This window comes from Taudactylus pleione, unplaced genomic scaffold (genome assembly GCF_031769625.1).
Source record: "Taudactylus pleione unplaced genomic scaffold, aTauple2 ptg000892l, whole genome shotgun sequence".
Classification (NCBI taxonomy): Eukaryota; Metazoa; Chordata; class Amphibia; order Anura; family Myobatrachidae; genus Taudactylus; species Taudactylus pleione.
In genome coordinates this window covers 662,715-682,501 of record NW_028285293.1, presented here as the reverse complement: position 1 = coordinate 682,501, position 19,787 = coordinate 662,715, and the positions used below count along the sequence as shown (strand labels likewise).

The 19,787-nt window shown below is 40.7% G+C and overlaps 1 protein-coding gene across 3 annotated transcripts in view; it reads left to right on the top strand.

Annotated features, from left to right (window-relative positions):
- SLC18A2 (solute carrier family 18 member A2) overlaps positions 1–19,787 on the top strand; it is a 397,553-nt gene that overhangs the window by 22,494 nt on the left and 355,272 nt on the right. The gene's annotated exons all lie outside the window — the stretch shown is intronic.

Here is a 19,787-nt window from a genome sequence, read left to right as displayed (position 1 = left end):
AGAAACTGAAGGAGCTGAAATGAAGCGATTCCGCTAAGTATGTCGGAGATGTAGATCAAGTCCTTTATTCACTTCCTTAGTATCCAGGGGTTGTCGGGATCTTCTTATTGGATCAAAACATTTTGGCAACCGTACTCGATCCTAGGTTTAAGTCATACATTGTGTCTTTCTTCCCAACAGACACAGATCTGAAGAGATGCAAAGAGCTGTTTGTAAGCAAATTGTCATCACAAGCAGCAGTTTCAGTTTCTCCAGCAAGAGCGGCTGTTAAGAGAAAACGAAACTTTCCCAAAAGACCCACTGGTGATGCAGAGGAGTAAACACAACCAAGTTTTGAGTTGGGTCTAAAAGAATTGCCTACAATTAATGACATCTCTACCGTGACTCCATCTGATATGGACACCATTCAAAGAATGGTTGAGGAGCATTTTAATTATAGCATCCAAATAGACATGTCAGTCTGTTTTGACTACTTGCCAAAAAAAAGGCCATTTGGAGTCCCTTGCACCAACTGGCTTTGCTTTACTTGAGCTGCCCACCCCCCCAGTGTGTTTTCAGCACAGTCGGGAACCTTGTCAGTGAATAGCCGCTATTTCCTCAAAATGTGGAAAAGATGATGTTCATCAAAATAAACTACTCCGTCAATTACGTCCAAAAATTACAGGGACACCTGAGGCTGTAATGGTGTATTCCAACGGGGACGAATTAAGATTGTGTGAAGATTATGTATACACAGGAGGAGGAGGAGGAGGAGGAGGAGGAGGATGATGACATCATCTGGCCTCTATAAAGCCAGTTTGTGCACGGAGAGATCATTGCCAGCAATGTCAGCTGCCCGTTAGTAGCTTGTTTTGTGGGTGGATTCCAGCGGGGATGAATTAATATTGTGTGATGATGATGTACACACTGATGAGGGGAATCAGAGGAATTAGATGAGGTAAATCTCCTCATCTAACCGTAGAGAGGATTAACAATACTGTCAGCTACCTTAAGTCAATTTGTAGCTTGTTTTGTGGGGGCCCAAACACACCACAAGTGTCAGTCCCTGGCGCTGAAGTGATTGGTTTGTTACACTGTGTATGTCCTATATACAACATGTGGGTGGGAGGGCCCAAGGACTATTCCATCTTGCACCTCTGTTCTTTGCATTATGTGCTGTTTGGGGCATTGCTGCCTGACATTTTTAATTTTATAGTTTATTAAACTGCCATCCTGTCTGCACTGCTGTGTGGCAAATGTTTTAGTAGATGTCCTATATTTTTTTAAACTGCCGTGCTTTTGTGCCGCTGCTGTGATGCTTATTTTTTTTTTTTTTTAGTTTCATACTGTATTTATTTAAACTAAAATCACAAATGGGTATACTGTACTTGCAAAATACTCTTATGCCATTTTTCAACCTTGATTTGTAGATATTAACCTGGTGCACAAGGTGGCACAATGCTAAAATATGTATAGTACTAGACTTTTCAATCCCTCTGCCCCCTTCCTGTTCAGAGCTTCCGTTTTGTGTTTTGCCACAGATAGCATCTCCTTCATGCCCCTTTCATTTAAAAAAAAAAAAATGCGTAACCACCAAAGAGATCAACTGGAGCAAGGATTGATGTGTATGAGACAATTTTCTTTGTAAATAACTCCACTCCTCCCTCATAAATTTGCTTTGGTATCTAAAACTTAAATTTTCTACAAGTCAACCCTTCCTTTCCCTGCCTACAACTACATACGTACTCCAACTCCCTGAGGCCTCAGTCTTGTTTAATAAAAAAGCATTTGTTTCCTAGATTTGCCATGTTGGAAGTTGAACTGCCACAGCCACTGAAATCTTCTACATGCGGTTGCTGATTGCCAAAATTGTCCAGAAATTGTTATGGTCCTTGAGAGCACCCCCTGTATGCCCCTTATCATTTAAAAAAAAAAAAAATTCTGAACCACTAAGTTGATTGGGTGGGCAAAACATGGTAGGTATTTAAATTTACCCATTTTTTTTTCCAATGCTTCCCTCCCAACCAGTGAATTTCTAGGCTGTTATAAATAACGCTCAATAAACGCCTGCCTCCTTTGTTTGTAGATGACTCTAAGCGGGATAACTGGATAATGTAGATGGTGGGGGTCATGCAAGTGACCAGAAACATGAGCAGCAGCACAGAGCATCTTCCTGCCAGGATATGTGCAATAAAATGTAAATACGTCGAATACAAAAATTTTGTTGTGTAAATCGGTCACATACATACCTATTTACATGGTACATACCATGCGTAAAGCAGGTCGAGGTAACCTGAGTCATGCTACCCGTTGTTAATAAATAACTTCCAGCAGGCCCGGCAAACACCACGGATGCTGGGAGTTATAGTTCATCCTGAGAGCTACAGGCTTCTTTCTTCTAATGTAAACAGCAAGTCTTAGTCCTTTTATCCCTAACAACCACCCTGAGTACAAAGTAAATGTCTGTTACAGTATGTTCTAGCAGCACCTCCACAAGCAAGGCCACTGCATTTCTATTAGATGTATAATAAACCTCCTCCAGATCATATGTCTTTCAGGAACTGAAGAACTTGATCCTCCCTCATAAATTTTCTTCAGAATCAAAACATTAAAATAAATACATTTTACAAATTTATGAATCCTTGTGTCCTTTCCCTGTGTTCAGTTCATGAATATATTCCTACTCCCTCGGGCCTCTGACCTAGTTCTTGATTTAATGAAAACATTTTTGGTTTTTAAACTTCCTATGGGGTTGTATAGTTTATTAAACTGCCATCCTGTCTACCACTGCAGTGCCGCTCTGTGCCATGTTGGAAGCTGAACTGCCACATATTAGTGCCACCCACTGCTATCGCTTAGCTTAGTCAGCCAGCTAACTTGATGCAACCCTTTGTCCTAAACTGGATGAAATCAATATTGTAATTTGGTTTTGGGTTTGGATCTGTATCGCCTCTGGTTTTGGATCTGGATAGGTTTTGCCAAAACCTCCCTACCATGTTTTATTTTTTGGGATTTGGGATTGGATCTGGATTTTTGCTTAAAAAAAAATCATAAAAACCGCTAAAATCACATAAAATGGGCCTATTTTTTTTTTCCTACAGTAATATTAACCTCAATAACCTTTATTTCCACTTGTTTCCTGTCCATCTTGACCTAGTTGAGGGCCAAAAGTTGCATCCAGCTAGCTGGCTCAAAACTGAGTGATCAATAGAGTTGAGGACTGTGCAAAGATGATGGTTGGGGTACCCCTTGAGGACTGAAGAATTGATAGTTGATAATTGATATAGTCACTGACTGAAGGAGGAATTGATAGTTGATAATTGGTGCAGACACTGGCTGAAGTAAGAATTGAAGGTTGATAGTTAATTGTAGATGCAGCCTCCGGGCTGAGTAATAGTGGAATACAGAGCATATTAGGAACCAGTCCTGCAACAGCCTTGAGGGCTGGAACGCTTGGCAAGTTGCAGACGTTACAGCCTTGAGGGCTGGTGAGGAGTGACGACAGGTGGCCTTTGGGCCCTGAAGCGGATTGTGCCCATTTAGCAGCCTTGAGGGCTGAGTTGAATGTCACTGTTGTGCGACTTGTGCCGCCAGGTTGACACAAGCAGCAGTACACTGGATTGCAAACACTGGGTGCCGAGGTACGACTTGTTCAGCCTTGATGACACAAATGGCAGGAGCAAAACAATGCAGACTGGGGGACTGGATACTCGAACAGGAGACTCACAGCAGAACCGGGGTAAACACGTGTAAACTCCATCACTGGCACCTGAGTATCAGCAAGGTAGAAAAAGGAGGACGCACCTTTCATGTTCCAGCAGAGGTGATGTTAGCCAAATGACCACCCCATCAATTTGGTGGTTCAGAATTGTCTTTAAAGAAAATGAAAGGGTCATGCAGGAGATGCTGTCTGTGACCATTACAATTTCTGGACATTCATAAACCATAAAATTAAAAATGTCAGGCAGCAATGCCCCAACCAGCACATAATGCAAAGGAAAGAGGTGCAAGATGGACTTGTCCTTGGGCCCTCCACCCCACCCTTATGTTGTATATATGAAACAGGATATTCACAGTATAACAAACCAATCACTTCAGCGACAGGGACTGCCACTTGTGGCTGAAATGATTGGTTTCTTTGGACCCCCCACAAAACAAGCTGCCAATGCGCAGTGGACATTGGTGGCAATGATCCCATACACTAACTGCCTTTACAATACATTCGATGTCGTCACCCCCATCAGTGTGTACATCCTCCTCTTCTCCACACAATATTAATTTGTCTCCGCTGGAATCCACCATTACAGACGCTTCTGGATTTTTATTTTTCTTAAGTGCTGGTGTAGGTCTTCCTCATGGAATTTGTAGTTAATTTTGAGCATCATCTTTTCCACATTTTGGGGAAGTAACCCCCTACACCGATCACTGACATGGTTCCCGGCTGCGCTAAAAACTCTTTCAGAGTACACACTGGAGGGTGGGAAACTTAAGTACAGCAAAGCCGGTTTGTGTAAGGGACTCCAAATTGCCTCTTTTTCCTGCCAGTAGTGAAATGGACTGTCTGACATGCCTATTTGGATGCTATTCCTAAAATAATCATCCACCATTCTCTGAATGGTAACCATATCAGACAAAGTTACGGTAGACATGTCACTCATTGTAGGCAGTTATTTCTGTCCCAACCAGATGTCATTAGGTTTTGCTGACTGATCTGTATCACCACCAGCAGAAGGGTTTCTTAGGAAAATGTAGTTTTTCCTGGCAGCTGTAGAAAATGAAGGAGGAGATGCTGCCGTGTCACGTTCTGCTTGAGCTGACAATTTTTTCATCAACAGCTCTTTGCATCTTTTCAGATTTATGTTCCTCGGAAAGAAAGACACAAGGTATGACTTAAACCTAGGATCGAGTATGGTCGCCAAACTATAGTGATCTGATTTCAATAGATTGCCAACCCTTGGATCCTGGTGAAGCAAATGAAGTGCTTGATCTACAAGTCCGACATACTTTAAGGAATCGCTCTGTTTCAGCTCCTCCTTAAGTTTCTCCAGCTGCTTTTGCAAAAATCTGAATAGGGGAATGACCAGACTCAAGCTGCAATGTCTGAACTAACTTCACATGTGGCAAGTTCAAAGGGTTTGAGAACCTTGCACAACACGGAAATTATTCTCTAATGTCATAGGCCGTAGTGTAGCCTTGGATGGACTTTTGCTGCTTCTTCATCTGTTGAAGCCTATAGAGGGTAGAATTCCACCTAGTTACTACCTATTGCTTCAACTGATGGCAGGGCAAATGCAGCAGTTCTTGCTTGTTTTGCAATCTTCGACATGCAGTTGCTGAATGTCGAAAATGTCCAGAAATCTTTCAGGACACCGAGAGCATCTCCTGCACGCCCCTGTAATTTTTTTTTAAATATTGCACCATTAAATTAATTGTATGAGCAAACATGAGAGATGTTCTAATTCACCCACATGTAATGCTCGCACAATATTGCTGACATTGTCAGAAATCACAAATCCTTAGGAGAGTCCAAGTGGGGTAAGCCATTTTGCAATGATTTCCCCGAGTTTTTCTAAGAGGTTCTCAGCGCTATGCCTCTTAGTGAAACTGGTGATACACAGAGTAGCCTGTCTCTGAATGAGCTGCCATTTGTTAGATGCTGCTGCTGTTTGCACTGTTGGAGGCACTACACCTACCCAGTGGGCTGTCAGTCATGTAAACTTTATTTGCCCTTTGTCCCACTTGTCCACATATCTGTGGTTAAGTGGACAGTGGGCACAAAGGCATTTCAGAGGACATTAAGGTTTTTTTTTTTATATCCTTGTACAGATTGGAAATTGCTGTTCTAGAGAAGTGGGATCTAGAAGGGACATAGTAGCGGGGGACACAGGACCTCCATTAACTGTGTAAAACCCACTGCATTAATGGTGGATACTGGACGCACATCTAATACCAGCATAGCTGTTATGGCATCAGTAATGCGCTATGCAACTGGGTGTCTGCTGTCATAATTGTTCACCATTGCAATGGATTGTTTGACAGTCAATTGTTTTGATTAAACTAAAAGTAGTCTTCTTCCTGGTCCCCTTCTGGGATGAAGATCCACTTGCAGAAACAGCAGCAGGCGTAGCACTCAAGTATCCTTCTGAGGAACCACGGATAGGAGAGGAGTCAGTAGTTCTTTTGGAATTGGATGAAGGACTACTTCTAATAACGAATGAGGATGGTGATGATGATGCAGGTGTTGGTGGTGAAGATTGCAGGCGCTTGGAACCAGATAAAAGGGAGCAGATAGGTGACACTGGACTGATTGTTGTTTGTTTTTTTGTCCCCAAAGTTTCTATACCCTTTCCAATTTAAATGCGCTGCAAGTGACATAACAGGGAGGAGGTTCCAAGATGGTTAAGGTCCTTACCCCTGCTCACTGTTACATGGCAACGGTTACAAATGGCTTGGCAAAGGTTGTCTGGATTTGGGTGAAAATAATTACACACATTAGAAGTGGATTTTTTGGTCCTTGGCCCAGGCCTGACAACAATGGGATTTTTCCCACCATGGGCAACAACTGTTGCCTGATTTACAGTTTTTACACAAACATCCTCACCATCAACATCGTCATCATCCTTGTTGTTACTACATAAATGTCCTCTTCATCCTCATGGTTTAATTCCACAGAAGCATCCTCGATTTCTACATCGCCATGTTGACTTGTGCTGCTCATCCCCACATTTGCAGAGGGCACACAAATGGTGGAAGGAGGATCCTCTTCAAGTACAGTATTAGAAAGGTCAGGCTCACACATGGCAACCGCGGACACACTTGGACTCTCCTCGGGGATTTGTGACTTTTTGGAGCACAGTTGGTTCATGTGTCTTAGCAATTTTAATTTGTTTTGTACCTCTCCTACAAGCAGAGGGGCTTAAATCATCACAACTAGAACCACCAGTCATAAATAAAGGCCAAGGCCTTATCCTTTCCTTGCCACTTTATGTAGTGAATGACATATTGCCATTTTTTTGTTTCTGTAAAGTTAACTTGGCTTTAGATTTTTTTTTTTTCTTTAACACAGTAAAAGTTGATGATTTTTTTTGTGTAGCCTGACATAAGCCCTGGGGCATCGGCCTTCATAGATGGCTTTAACGGCCTGGCATCATCATCATGACTGCTGCCGGCAGCTACAAGACTGGTATGTGGATCCTGCTCGCCGGTCATGTGACTGTCCTCCATACTCACTGCGGTCTTACAGCGTTGTCACCAAGCATTTATAGTGTGGCTAAGTTGCGGCTAACGCACACGACCACACAAAAAAAAAAAAAATTATACTGGGGAGGATCACCCCTGACCGAGGCAGCAACCCCTTGATAAACAACACAGGCAGCACCCCTGCACAGCTACGTTGCTGATAAGTGTGGCTAACACACGCACAGAAAAAGAATAACACATTAATTTGTTAGGTTAGGGTTAGGCACCCCTAGGGGAGGGTTATGGGGGAGAATTAGGTTAGCATACTTACCTTAATGGACGATCAGGATTTTCACACCTGTCGGGCTGTCACTGTCGGCCGGCGGTAAATGATACCGGTCCCGTATAAAACAGGATAATGTTACTGTAATCTGGCAGCGAATAACCTACAGATGGAGATTTGCACTACAGACCCCTCTGACACATGGAAGTTATGATGTGCCGTCTGCCCTCAGCACAGAAGTGGTTAATGCAGATCTGGTCTCCTCCATCTATTCACTGGAAACACCTTGAAGTTGTTCTTTTATGTTAGTGACTCAGTCATCGCCTCGCTATAACACCGCGCACACTTCCTGGCAGCGGCAGCTTTTGTGTCTGTGGTGAGTAAACAGAGGCTGCGTCCCATCCCGGACCCCTGCATTGTCATTCCTGCACCCCCACCAGTGCCCCTCGTATAGCCCCTAGCAACAAGTCATGGCACCCCCCCTCCCTGCGTCCCAAACCATCAACTAGATTAGAGAACATGTATATCTGTAGCATCAGTATATAACACGGTGCTGTACAGACAAAGCCCAGAAATAAATGTCACACATAGCAGCGTACACAGGGCTTCACAACAGGAAGAAATGAGGTGTCTATGGCGCAGAAATACCTTTTATCAAAACCGAATATACAAAGTAAGAATAGAGTGAATTGCCCAGTGAATGAACGTTTAGGAGATTCTCATATATAAGAGGACGGTGTATGTAATATGTATGTACAGGGAGAATTGCCCAGTGAATGAACGTTTAGGGGATTCTCATATATTAGGGGACGGTGTATGTAATATGTATGTACAGGGTGAATTGCCCAGTGAAGGAACGTTTAGGGGATTCTCATATATTAGGGGACGGTGTATGTAATATGTATGTACAGGGAGAATTGCCCAGTGAATGAACATTTAGGGGATTCTCATATATAAGGGGACAGTGTATGTAATATGTATGTACAGGGAGAATTGCCCAGTGAATGAACGTTTAGGGGATTCTCATATATAAGGGGACAGTGTATGTAATATGTATGTACAGGGTGAATTGCCCAGTGAATGAACATTTAGGGGATTCTCATATATTAGGGGACGGTGTATGTAATATGTATGTACAGGGTGAATTGCCCAGTGAAGGAACGTTTAGGGGATTCTCATATATAAGGGGATGGTGTATGTAATATGTATGTACAGGGTGACTTGCCCAGTGAATGAACATTTAGGGGATTCTCATATATAAGGGGACGGTGTATGTAATATGTATGTACAGGGTGAATTGCCCAGTGAATGAACATTTAGGGGATTCTCATATATAAGGGGACGGTGTATGTAATATGTATGTACAGGGTGAATTGCCCAGTGAATGAACATTTAGGGGATTCTTATATATAAGGGGACGGTGTATGTAATATGTATGTACAGGGTGACTTGCCCAGTGAAGGAACGTTTAGGGGATTCTCATATATAAGGGGACGGTGTATGTAATATGTATGTACAGGGTGAATTGCCCAGTGAATGAACATTTAGGGGATTCTCATATATAAGGGGACGGTGTATGTAATATGTATGTACAGGGAGAATTGCCCAGTGAAGGAACATTTAGGGGATTCTCATATATAAGAGGACAGTGTATGTAATATGTATGTACAGGGTGAATTGCCCAGTGAATGAACGTTTAGGGGATTCTCATATATAAGAGGACAGTGTATGTAATATGTATGTACAGGGTGAATTGCCCAGTGAATGAACGTTTAGGGGATTCTCATATATAAGATGATGGTGTATGTAATATGTATGTACAGGGTGACTTGCCCAGTGAATGAACGTTTAGGAGATTCTCATATATAAGGGGACGGTGTATGTAATATGTATGTACAGGGAGAATTGCACAGTGAATGAACGTTTAGGAGATTCTCATATATAAGGGGACAGTGTATGTAATATGTATGTACAGGGAGAATTGCCCAGTGAATGAACGTTTAGGGGATTCTCATATATAAGATGATGGTGTATGTAATATGTATGTATGTAATATGTATGTACAGGGTGAATTGCCCAGTGAATGAACGTTTAGGGGATTCTCATATATAAGATGATGGTGTATGTAATATGTATGTACAGGGTGACTTGCCCAGTGAATGAACGTTTAGGAGATTCTCATATATAAGGGGACAGTGTATGTAATATGTATGTACAGGGTGAATTGCCCAGTGAAGGAACGTTTAGGGGATTCTCATATATAAGGGGACAGTGTATGTAATATGTATGTACAGGGTGACTTGCCCAGTGAATTAACATTTAGGGGATTCTCATATATAAGGGGACGGTGTATGTAATATGTATGTACAGGGAGAATTGCCCAGTGAATGAACATTTAGGGGATTCTCATATATAAGGGGACAGTGTATGTAATATGTATGTATGTAATATGTATGTACAGGGTGAATTGCCCAGTGAATGAACATTTAGGGGATTCTTATATATAAGGGGACGGTGTATGTAATATGTATGTACAGGGTGACTTGCCCAGTGAATGAACGTTTAGGAGATTCTCATATATAAGGGGACAGTGTATGTAATATGTATGTACAGGGTGAATTGCCCAGTGAAGGAACGTTTAGGGGATTCTCATATATAAGGGGACAGTGTATGTAATATGTATGTACAGGGTGACTTGCCCAGTGAATTAACATTTAGGGGATTCTCATATATAAGGGGACGGTGTATGTAATATGTATGTACAGGGTGAATTGCCCAGTGAATGAACGTTTAGGGGATTCTCATATATAAGGGGATGGTGTATGTAATATGTATGTACAGGGTGAATTGCCCAGTGAATGAACATTTAGGGGATTCTTATATATAAGGGGACGGTGTATGTAATATGTATGTACAGGGTGACTTGCCCAGTGAAGGAACGTTTAGGGGATTCTCATATATAAGGGGACGGTGTATGTAATATGTATGTACAGGGTGAATTGCCCAGTGAATGAACATTTAGGGGATTCTCATATATAAGGGGACGGTGTATGTAATATGTATGTACAGGGTGACTTGCCCAGTGAATGAACGTTTAGGGGATTCTCATATATAAGGGGACAGTGTATGTAATATGTATGTACAGGGAGAATTGCCCAGTGAAGGAACATTTAGGGGATTCTCATATATAAGGGGACAGTGTATGTAATATGTATGTACAGGGAGAATTGCCCAGTGAAGGAACATTTAGGGGATTCTCATATATAAGATGATGGTGTATGTAATATGTATGTACAGGGTGAATTGCCCAGTGAATGAACGTTTAGGGGATTCTCATATATAAGAGGACAGTGTATGTAATATGTATGTACAGGGTGAATTGCCCAGTGAATGAACGTTTAGGGGATTCTCATATATAAGATGATGGTGTATGTAATATGTATGTACAGGGTGACTTGCCCAGTGAATGAACGTTTAGGAGATTCTCATATATAAGGGGACGGTGTATGTAATATGTATGTACAGGGAGAATTGCACAGTGAATGAACGTTTAGGAGATTCTCATATATAAGGGGACAGTGTATGTAATATGTATGTACAGGGAGAATTGCCCAGTGAATGAACGTTTAGGAGATTCTCATATATAAGGGGACGGTGTATGTAGTATGTATGTACAGGGTGACTTATCCAGTGAATTAACGTTTAGGAGATTCTCATATATAAGGGGACGGTGTATGTAATATGTATGTACAGGGTGACTTGCCCAGTGAATGAACGTTTAGGAGATTCTCATATATAAGGGGACGGTGTATGTAATATGTATGTACAGGGTGACTTGCCCAGTGAAGGAACGTTTAGGGGATTCTCATATATAAAGAGAAAGTGTATGTAATATGTATGTACAGGGTGAATTGCCCAGTGAATGAACGTTTAGGAGATTCTCATATATAAGGGGACGGTGTATGTAATATGTATGTACAGGGAGAATTGCACAGTGAATGAACGTTTAGGAGATTCTCATATATAAGGGGACGGTGTATGTAATATGTATGTACAGGGAGAATTGCACAGTGAATGAACGTTTAGGAGATTCTCATATATAAGGGGACAGTGTATGTAATATGTATGTACAGGGAGAATTGCCCAGTGAATGAACGTTTAGGAGATTCTCATATATAAGGGGACGGTGTATGTAGTATGTATGTACAGGGTGACTTATCCAGTGAATTAACGTTTAGGAGATTCTCATATATAAGGGGACGGTGTATGTAATATGTATGTACAGGGTGACTTGCCCAGTGAATGAACGTTTAGGAGATTCTCATATATAAGGGGACGGTGTATGTAATATGTATGTACAGGGTGACTTGCCCAGTGAAGGAACGTTTAGGGGATTCTCATATATAAAGAGAAAGTGTATGTAATATGTATGTACAGGGTGAATTGCCCAGTGAATGAACGTTTAGGAGATTCTCATATATAAGGGGACGGTGTATGTAATATGTATGTACAGGGTGACTTGCCCAGTGAATGAACGTTTAGGAGATTCTCATATATAAGGGGACGGTGTATGTAATATGTATGTACAGGGTGAATTGCCCAGTGAAGGAACGTTTAGGGGATTCTCATATATAAGAGGACGGTGTATGTAATATGTATGTACAGGGTGACTTGCCCAGTGAATGAACGTTTAGGAGATTCTCATATATAAGAGGACGGTGTATGTAATATGTATGTACAGGATGAATTGCCCAGTAAATGAACGTTTAGGGGATTCTCATATATTAGGGGACGGTGTATGTAATATGTATGTACAGGGAGAATTGCCCAGTGAATGAACATTTAGGGGATTCTCATATATAAGGGGACGGTGTATGTAATATGTATGTACAGGGTGAATTGCCCAGTGAATGAACGTTTAGGGGATTCTTATATATAAGGGGACGGTGTATGTAATATGTATGTACAGGGTGACTTGCCCAGTGAATGAACGTTTAGGGGATTCTTATATATAAGGGGACAGTGTATGTAATATGTATGTACAGGGTGACTTGCCCAGTGAATGAACATTTAGGGGATTCTCATATATAAGGGGATGGTGTATGTAATATGTATGTACAGGGTGACTTGCCCAGTGAATGAACATTTAGGTGATTCTCATATATAAGGGGACGGTGTATGTAATATTTATGTACAGGGAGAATTGCCCAGTGAATGAACATTTAGGGGATTCTCATATATAAGGGGACGGTGTATGTAATATGTATGTACAGGGTGACTTGCCCAGTGAATGAACGGATAAGGGGATTCTTATATATAAGAGGACGGTGTATGTAATATGTATGTACAGGGTGACTTCCCCAGTGAATGAACATTTTGGAGATTCTCATATATAAGGGGACGGTGTATGTAATATGTATGTACAGGGTGACTTGCCCAGTGAATGAACATTTAGGGGATTCTCATATATAAGGGGACGGTGTATGTAATATGTATGTACAGGGTGATTTGCCCAGTGAATGAACATTTAGGGGATTCTCATATATAAGGGGACGGTGTATGTAATATGTATGTACAGGGTGAATTGTCCAGTGAATGAACGTTTAGGGGATTCTCATATATAAGGGGACGGTGTATGTAATATGTATGTACAGGGAGAATTGCCCAGTGAATGAACATTTAGGGGATTCTCATATATAAGATGATGGTGTATGTAATATGTATGTACAGGGTGACTTGCCCAGTGAATGAACATTTAGGGGATTCTCATATATAAGGGGACGGTGTATGTAATATGTATGTACAGGGTGAATTGTCCAGTGAATGAACGTTTAGGGGATTCTCATATATAAGGGGACGGTGTATGTAATATGTATGTACAGGGTGAATTGTCCAGTGAATGAACGTTTAGGGGATTCTCATATATAAGGGGACGGTGTATGTAATATGTATGTACAGGGAGAATTGCCCAGTGAATGAACATTTAGGGGATTCTCATATATAAGATGATGGTGTATGTAATATGTATGTACAGGGTGACTTGCCCAGTGAATGAACATTTAGGGGATTCTCATATATAAGGGGACGGTGTATGTAATATGTATGTACAGGGTGATTTGCCCAGTGAATGAACATTTAGGGGATTCTCATATATAAGGGGACGGTGTATGTAATATGTATGTACAGGGTGAATTGCCCAGTGAATGAACGTTTAGGGGATTCTCATATATAAGGGGACGGTGTATGTAATATGTATGTACAGGGTGAATTGTCCAGTGAATGAACGTTTAGGGGATTCTCATATATAAGGGGACGGTGTATGTAATATGTATGTACAGGGTGACTTGCCCAGTGAATTAACCTTTAGGGGATTCTCATATATAAGGGGACAGTGTATGTAATATGTATGTACAGGGTGATTTGCCCAGTGAATTAACCTTTAGGGGATTCTCATATATAAGGGGACGGTGTATGTAATATGTATGTACAGGGTGACTTGCCCAGTGAATTAACCTTTAGGGGATTCTCATATATAAGGGGACGGTGTATGTAATATGTATGTACAGGGTGAATTGTCCAGTGAATGAACATTTAGGGGATTCTCATATATAAGATGATGGTGTATGTAATATGTATGTACAGGGTGAATTGCCCAGGGAATGAACGTTTAGGGGATTCTCATATATAAGGGGACGGTGTATGTAATATGTATGTACAGGGAGAATTGCCCAGTGAATGAACATTTAGGGGATTCTCATATATAAGATGATGGTGTATGTAATATGTATGTGCAGGGAGAATTGCCCAGTGAATGAACGTTTAGGAGATTCTCATATATAAGGGGACAGTGTATGTAATATGTATGTACAGGGAGAATTACCCAGTGAATGAACGTTTAGGAGATTCTCATATATAAGGGGACGGTGTATGTAATATGTATGTACAGGGTGAATTGCGCAGTGAATGAACGTTTAGGGGATTCTCATATATAAGGGGACGGTGTATGTAATATGTATGTACAGGGTGATTTGCCCAGTGAATGAACATTTAGGGGATTCTCATATATAAGGGGACGGTGTATGTAATATGTATGTACAGGGAGAATTGCCCAGTGAATGAACATTTAGGGGATTCTCATATATAAGATGATGGTGTATGTAATATGTATGTACAGGGTGATTTGCCCAGTGAATGAACATTTAGGGGATTCTCATATATAAGGGGACGGTGTATGTAATATGTATGTGCAGGGAGAATTGCCCAGTGAATGAACGTTTAGGAGATTCTCATATATTAGGGGACGGTGTATGTAATATGTATGTACAGGGTGACTTGCCCAGTGAAGGAACGTTTAGGGGATTCTCATATATAAGGGAACAGTGTATGTAATATGTATGTACAGGGTGACTTGCCCAGTGAATGAACGTTTAGGAGATTCTCATATATAAGAGGACGGTGTATGTAATATGTATGTACAGGATGAATTGCCCAGTGAATGAACGTTTAGGAGATTCTCATATATAAGAGGACGGTGTATGTAATATGTATGTACAGGATGAATTGCCCAGTGAATGAACGTTTAGGGGATTCTCATATATAAGGGGACGGTGTATGTAATATGTATGTACAGGGTGAATTGCCCAGTAAATGAACGTGTAGGGGATTCTCATATATCAGGGGACGTTGTATGTAATATGTATGTACAGGATGAATTGCCCAGTGAATGAACGTTTAGGGGATTCTCATATATTAGGGGACGGTGTATGTAATATGTATGTACAGGGAGAATTGCCCAGTGAATGAACATTTAGGAAATTCTCATATATAAGGGGACGGTGTATGTAATATGAATGTACAGGGTGACTTGCCCAGTGAATGAACGTTTAGGGGATTCTCATATATAAGGGGACAGTATATGTAATATGTATGTACAGGGTGACTTGCCCAGTGAATGAACGTTTAGGAGATTCTCATATATTAGGGGACGGTGTATGTAATATGTATGTACAGGGTGACTTGCCCAGTGAATGAACATTTAGGGGATTCTCATATATAAGAGGACGGTGTATGTAATATGTATGTACAGGGTGACTTGCCCAGTGAATGAACATTTAGGGGATTCTTATATATAAGAGGACGGTGTATGTAATATGTATGTACAGGGTGACTTGCCCAGTGAATGAACATTTAGGGGATTCTCATATATAAGGGGACGGTGTATGTAATATGTATGTACAGGGTGAATTGTCCAGTGAATGAACATTTAGGGGATTCTCATATATAAGGGGACGGTGTATGTAATATGTATGTACAGGGTGAATTGTCCAGTGAATGAACATTTAGGGGATTCTCATATATAAGGGGACGGTGTATGTAATATGTATGTACAGGGTGACTTGCCCAGTGAATTAACTGTTAGGGGATTCTCATATATAAGATGATGGTGTATGTAATATGTATGTACAGGGTGATTTGCCCAGTGAATGAACATTTAGGGGATTCTCATATATAAGGGGACGGTGTATGTAATATGTATGTACAGGGTGAATTGCCCAGTGAATGAACGTTTAGGAGATTCTCATATATAAGAGGACGGTGTATGTAATATGTATGTACAGGGTGAATTGCCCAGTGAATGAACGTTTAGGGGATTCTCATATATAAGGGGACGGTGTATGTAATATGTATGTACAGGGAGAATTACCCAGTGAATGAACGTTTAGGAGATTCTCATATATAAGAGGACGGTGTATGTAATATGTATGTACAGGGTGACTTGCCCAGTGAATTAACCTTTAGGGGATTCTCATATATAAGGGGACAGTGTATGTAATATGTATGTACAGGGTGATTTGCCCAGTGAATTAACCTTTAGGGGATTCTCATATATAAGGGGACGGTGTATGTAATATGTATGTACAGGGTGACTTGCCCAGTGAATTAACCTTTAGGGGATTCTCATATATAAGGGGACGGTGTATGTAATATGTATGTACAGGGTGAATTGTCCAGTGAATGAACGTTTAGGGGATTCTCATATATAAGGGGACGGTGTATGTAATATGTATGTACAGGGAGAATTGCCCAGTGAATGAACATTTAGGGGATTCTCATATATAAGATGATGGTGTATGTAATATGTATGTGCAGGGAGAATTGCCCAGTGAATGAACGTTTAGGAGATTCTCATATATAAGGGGACAGTGTATGTAATATGTATGTACAGGGAGAATTACCCAGTGAATGAACGTTTAGGAGATTCTCATATATAAGGGGACGGTGTATGTAATATGTATGTACAGGGTGAATTGCGCAGTGAATGAACGTTTAGGGGATTCTCATATATAAGGGGACGGTGTATGTAATATGTATGTACAGGGTGATTTGCCCAGTGAATGAACATTTAGGGGATTCTCATATATAAGGGGACGGTGTATGTAATATGTATGTACAGGGAGAATTGCCCAGTGAATGAACATTTAGGGGATTCTCATATATAAGATGATGGTGTATGTAATATGTATGTGCAGGGAGAATTGCCCAGTGAATGAACGTTTAGGAGATTCTCATATATTAGGGGACGGTGTATGTAATATGTATGTACAGGGTGACTTGCCCAGTGAAGGAACGTTTAGGGGATTCTCATATATAAGGGAACAGTGTATGTAATATGTATGTACAGGGTGACTTGCCCAGTGAATGAACGTTTAGGAGATTCTCATATATAAGAGGACGGTGTATGTAATATGTATGTACAGGATGAATTGCCCAGTGAATGAACGTTTAGGAGATTCTCATATATAAGAGGACCGTGTATGTAATATGTATGTACAGGGTGACTTGCCCAGTGAATGAACATTTAGGGGATTCTCATATATAAGATGATGGTGTATGTAATATGTATGTACAGGGAGAATTGCCCAGGGAATGAACGTTTAGGGGATTCTCATATATAAGGTGACGGTGTATGTTATATGTATGTACAGGGTGACTTGCCCAGTGAATGAACATTTAGGGGATTCTCATATATAAGGGGACGGTGTATGTAATATGTATGTACAGGGTGACTTGCCCAGTGAATGAACGTTTAGGAGATTCTCATATATAAGAGGACGGTGTATGTAATATGTATGTACAGGATGAATTGCCCAGTGAATGAACGTTTAGGGGATTCTCATATATAAGGGGACGGTGTATGTAATATGTATGTACAGGGTGAATTGCCCAGTAAATGAACGTGTAGGGGATTCTCATATATCAGGGGACGTTGTATGTAATATGTATGTACAGGATGAATTGCCCAGTGAATGAACGTTTAGGGGATTCTCATATATTAGGGGACGGTGTATGTAATATGTATGTACAGGGAGAATTGCCCAGTGAATGAACATTTAGGAAATTCTCATATATAAGGGGACGGTGTATGTAATATGAATGTACAGGGTGACTTGCCCAGTGAATGAACGTTTAGGGGATTCTCATATATAAGGGGACAGTATATGTAATATGTATGTACAGGGTGACTTGCCCAGTGAATGAACGTTTAGGAGATTCTCATATATTAGGGGACGGTGTATGTAATATGTATGTACAGGGTGACTTGCCCAGTGAATGAACATTTAGGGGATTCTCATATATAAGAGGACGGTGTATGTAATATGTATGTACAGGGTGACTTGCCCAGTGAATGAACATTTAGGGGATTCTTATATATAAGAGGACGGTGTATGTAATATGTATGTACAGGGTGACTTGCCCAGTGAATGAACATTTAGGGGATTCTCATATATAAGGGGACGGTGTATGTAATATGTATGTACAGGGTGAATTGTCCAGTGAATGAACATTTAGGGGATTCTCATATATAAGGGGACGGTGTATGTAATATGTATGTACAGGGTGAATTGTCCAGTGAATGAACATTTAGGGGATTCTCATATATAAGGGGACGGTGTATGTAATATGTATGTACAGGGTGACTTGCCCAGTGAATTAACTGTTAGGGGATTCTCATATATAAGATGATGGTGTATGTAATATGTATGTACAGGGTGAATTGCCCAGTGAATGAACATTTAGGGGACGTTGTATGTAATATATATGTACAGGGTGAATTGTCCAGTGAATGAACATTTAGGGGATTCTCATATATTAGGGGACGGTGTATGTAATATGTATGTACAGGGTGACTTGCCCAGTGAATGAACATTTAGGGGATTCTCATTTATAAGAGGACGGTGTATGTAATATGTATGTACAGGGTGACTTGCCCAGTGAATGAACATTTAGGGGATTCTCATATATAAGGGGACTGTGTATGTAATATGTATGTACAGGGTGAATTGCCCAGTGAATGACCATTTAGGAGATTCTCATATATAAGGGGATGGTGTATGTAATATGTATGTACAGGGTGACTTGCCCAGTGAATGAACATTTAGGAGATTCTCATATATAAGGGGACGGTGTATGTAATATGTATGTGCAGGGAGAATTACCCAGTGAATGAACATTTAGGAGATTCTCATATATAAGGGGATGGTGTATGTAATATGTATGTACAGGGTGACTTGCCCAGTGAATGAACATTTAGGGGATTCTCATATATAAGGGGACAGTGTATGTAATATGTATGTACAGGGTGACTTGCCCAGTGAATGAACGGATAAGGGGATTCTCATATATAAGATGATGGTGTATGTAATATGTATGTACAGGGTGAATTGCCCAGTGAAGGAACGTTTAGGGGATTCTCATATATAAGATGATGGTGTATGTAATATGTATGTACAGGGAGAATTGCCCAGTGAAGGAACATTTAGGAGATTCTCATATATAAGGGGACGGTGTATGTAATATGTATGTACAGGGAGAATTGCCCAGTGAATGAACATTTAGGGGATTCTCATATATAAGGGGATGGTGTATGTAATATGTATGTACAGGGTGACTTGCCCAGTGAATGAACATTTAGGGGATTCTCATATATAAGGGGACAGTGTATGTAATATGTATGTACAGGGTGACTTGCCCAGTGAATGAACATTTAGGGGATTCTCATATATAAGGGGACAGTGTGTGTAATATGTATGTACAGGGTGAATTGCCCAGGGAATGAACATTTAGGGGATTCTCATATATAAGGGGACGGTGTATGTAATATGTATGTACAGGGTGACTTGCCCAGTGAATGAACATTTAGGGGATTCTCATATATAAGGGGACGGTGTATGTAATATGTATGTACAGGGTGACTTGCCCAGTGAATGAACATTTAGGAGATTCTCATATATAAGATGATGGTGTATGTAATATGTATGTACAGGGAGAATTGCCCAGTGAATGA